The sequence below is a fragment of the Crocuta crocuta genome, unplaced genomic scaffold (assembly GCF_008692635.1).
Source record: "Crocuta crocuta isolate KB4526 unplaced genomic scaffold, BGI_CrCroc_1.0 scaffold646, whole genome shotgun sequence".
Lineage (NCBI taxonomy): Eukaryota > Metazoa > Chordata > Mammalia > Carnivora > Hyaenidae > Crocuta > Crocuta crocuta.
In genome coordinates, this window is record NW_027530851.1 from 19,942 (window position 1) to 23,854 (window position 3,913).

A 3,913-nucleotide genomic window follows, 5' to 3' on the forward strand; every position below is an offset into this window, starting at 1 on the left:
TTTGTATATCTAATCTTCTAAACAGCTAGCTATATTCCAACAGAAAGGAGGAACTATGAGACTAGAAATATAAGACTTTTTACATTGTTTTAACTTGTTACCTATACTTGAAAGGAAAACTAGAATAAAGAATGATATTTTTTAATACATTTAATGTTTGTTTATTTTTTAGGGAGAGAGAGAGACAGAGAGACAGAGCATGAGTCTGGGAGGGGCAGAGAGAGAGGGAGACAGAATCCAAAGCAGGCTCGGGGCTCTGAGCTGTCAGCACAGAGCCTGACATGAGGCTTGAACCCATGAGCCATCAGATCATGACCTGAGCCAAAGTCAAACACTTAACTGACTGAGCCAACCAGGTGTTTGAAGAATAAAGAATGACTTTAGATGGATTCAAACATTACTATCTAAAAGTAGAATAATAGTGAGAGACATTCCAATGAATATCATTTTAAACCTTGTAAAATACAAGAAACTCACCAGGAATTATTTTTAAACCTCTTAAACATATTTTAAATGCCATAATTGATTTAATGCCATTGATAAATGCTTATTGTTTACAAGACACTCACACTCTGAAACCCATACCTTTCAGATTACCTCTCATTTCCCTTTCAGAGCTTCACCCCACTGAGCTGAAAGAAAAATAAAGTGAATGGATTCAAACAAACAAGAAATAAGAGGAGAGTATAATAAAAATGGACAAATCTCAATTTTCTTTCACAGTATTACCTATTTTGAATAATTAAACAAATAGCATTGTTCAATTGATGACCATAACCATGTTACCAAATCTGATTCATATCCTCAGGCCAATTTTCTTCTAAATACAACATAAGAGTTTATATTTTCCAAAATGCAAATTAATATTTAAAGAGTTTTCTCAAACTTGTACAAGAGAAAAATAAAATGATACCAGCATGGCCATCATGGCCCTCAAGTGTCTAACAGCAAAATACTTCACTCTGAACGGAGATCACTGCCCTCCTTTATCTAGTTTTCTAATATATGGTCAGCTCAGTACTTCTAAAAAATATAACCTCTCCCTTCCAATTGTTATTTACAAAAAATATATATATTTGGAGGAAGATTAATAAATCTTTGAAAGTGCATCTTTTTGTGATTTAAAGGAACTTAACAACACACCATTCACTACGGTTGCCTGTGCTACTGCTGAGGCTCATTTTATGACTCTCTGATATAAATTGTTCATGAGAGGACTCCTCTTATAGACTCCTGAAACAAGAATGTATCCTGTACATTTATGTACAGGTTTATTATGATAGATTGTTCTTTCTACTGAACTACAGACTACCAAGCCAGTTTATAAAATCTGTTAATAAAAACAGTATCATGCTGAAGTAGTCATTTACCGAGTAATCCAAATTTACCCAACATACATTCAATTCCCCAAATAAAATCAGAAGCGTCTTGCTCCATGAGAAGTGTGTGTGTAATAGGAACAAACATTTCTGATGTGTATTTTTCTGATTAAACTTAAATAAGGATGACTTTGACAAAGTAACATGTTTTGGGGGTTTCAGGTGATACCCCACCTGAAACCCTTGGGATTGCATAATTGAAAGAGACATAAGATTTAGCCTAACGGTGTTGTTTGAAAGCCAATATTCATCCACTTAGATTCAAACCTATTCTTTCATATTTGCTTGTACTGACACTTGAAAGTAGATTCAAAACATGGTAGAAATTCTGTCCATGATGAATGGAATTGGAGCCAAATACTGATGACAGCTGAGCAGTCTGGAGTCCCTTGTCCTATAAAATTATGCCAACATCCACTAGAGAAGACGTGTATTATATTTGACAACATATTCCCAAGCACTGTGTAATGAACCTTCAAACTTCAATTAGAACTATCAGAAAGAAAAACAAACACAATTTCACCAAAACGCTGCCTTCGTAAGAAAAACAAGTCAGTTGGAAAACATCGCAAGTTCAACATCAATGGCTACTGATTGAGAATTCCTTTCCCATGTCAGGTATCACTTGCAGATTCTTTTAGTACTAATAAAGATCACTCCCACTTTAAAAATACAGGGCTCAACTCTCTTGATTCCCTTTCAATCAACAATTCTACACTCCTGTCTTTATTGACTTCTCTTTCCCACTACTTACTCTAAAGAAAAAGCTTATTTTCTTAACTTTCATTGAATGGCATTTCTTATGAAAGGTGATATTCAAAGCTCAAAAAGGAAAAACACAACTTTGTGGAGTACCATCCAAGAAGCATATAAAACATCTGCATGTTGGTTGGTTTAAATTAACCTAGAAGAATGGGGAAGGTATTGCCCCCCAAGCAGGTTATATTCTTCATAGATTGTAATTTAGACTATTCAGATGATGAATTTCCCAGTGCTTCACACAGATAGCATTTCAATAAAGGCTCTGTCAGCTAAAATGCAACGGCTTGCCTGTTTTTAACCTCTCTCTTTGCCAGTGTTTATTAGCGATTTGCAGAATTTTGGCCATGAGAAAAGCATTCGTAAAAGGGCTACAGTAAGGAGTCTAGTCAGTTTATAAGCTGGGATAGCAGTGGTGCCTTTGGTAATGAATTAAACAGACAAGGGAAATGTTTGGTTGTTTTGAGGTTTTGCTGAGGTTCTTTTGATGAAAGTTTTCCTTTGATGTAACATTTTAAGATTTTATAACCGTAAACAAAGCACTCAGTGGAAAATACTCAGTGAATTTTACACAGCACCAGGTCTAAAGATAACCAGATGTGAAGGATCTCAGTCACATGAGACACTATTACAATTACATTTCCATGATTCGACATAAGTGTCTACTAGGTAAGAAATAAAATTGTTTTCAGAGCACCTGGGTGGTTTGTCAGTTGAGTATCTGACTTCACCTCAGGTCATGATCTCATGGCTTGTGATTTCAAGTCCCACATCGAGCTCTGTGCTGACAGTACAGGAACTGCTTGGGATTCCGTCTCCCTCTCTCTCTGCCTCTCTCCCTCTCTCTTTCAAAATAAATAAGTAAACTTAAAAAAGAAAGGAAATATAATTGTTGCAAAAATGATCCACATGAGGCATGTGAGTGGCTTAGTCAGTTAAGCATCTAATTCAGCTCAGGTCATGATCTCACAGTTTAGTTCATGAGTTCGAATCCTGCATCAGGCTCTCTGCTGTCATCACAGAGCTCGCTTCAGATCCTCTGTTCCCCTCTCTCCCTGCCCCTCCCCTCTCATGCTTTCTCTTTCAAAAATAAACATTAAAAAAACACTGAGATACCACCTCATGCCAGAGCATGAGGCTAAAATGAGCAAATCAGAGAACTCTAGATGCTGGCAAGGATGTGGAGAAACGGGCACCCTCCTACACTGTTGGTGGGAATGTAAACTGGTACAGCCCCTCTGGAAAACAGTGTGGAGGTTCCTCAGGAAACTAACAATAGAACTCCCCTATGACCCAGCAATAGCACTGCTNTAAGACTTTTTACATTGTTTTAACTTGTTACCTATACTTGAAAGGAAAACTAGAATAAAGAATGATATTTTTTAATACATTTAATGTTTGTTTATTTTTTAGGGAGAGAGAGAGACAGAGAGACAGAGCATGAGTCTGGGAGGGGCAGAGAGAGAGGGAGACAGAATCCAAAGCAGGCTCGGGGCTCTGAGCTGTCAGCACAGAGCCTGACATGAGGCTTGAACCCATGAGCCATCAGATCATGACCTGAGCCAAAGTCAAACACTTAACTGACTGAGCCAACCAGGTGTTTGAAGAATAAAGAATGACTTTAGATGGATTCAAACATTACTATCTAAAAGTAGAATAATAGTGAGAGACATTCCAATGAATATCATTTTAAACCTTGTAAAATACAAGAAACTCACCAGGAATTATTTTTAAACCTCTTAAACATATTTTAAATGCCATAATTGATTTAATGC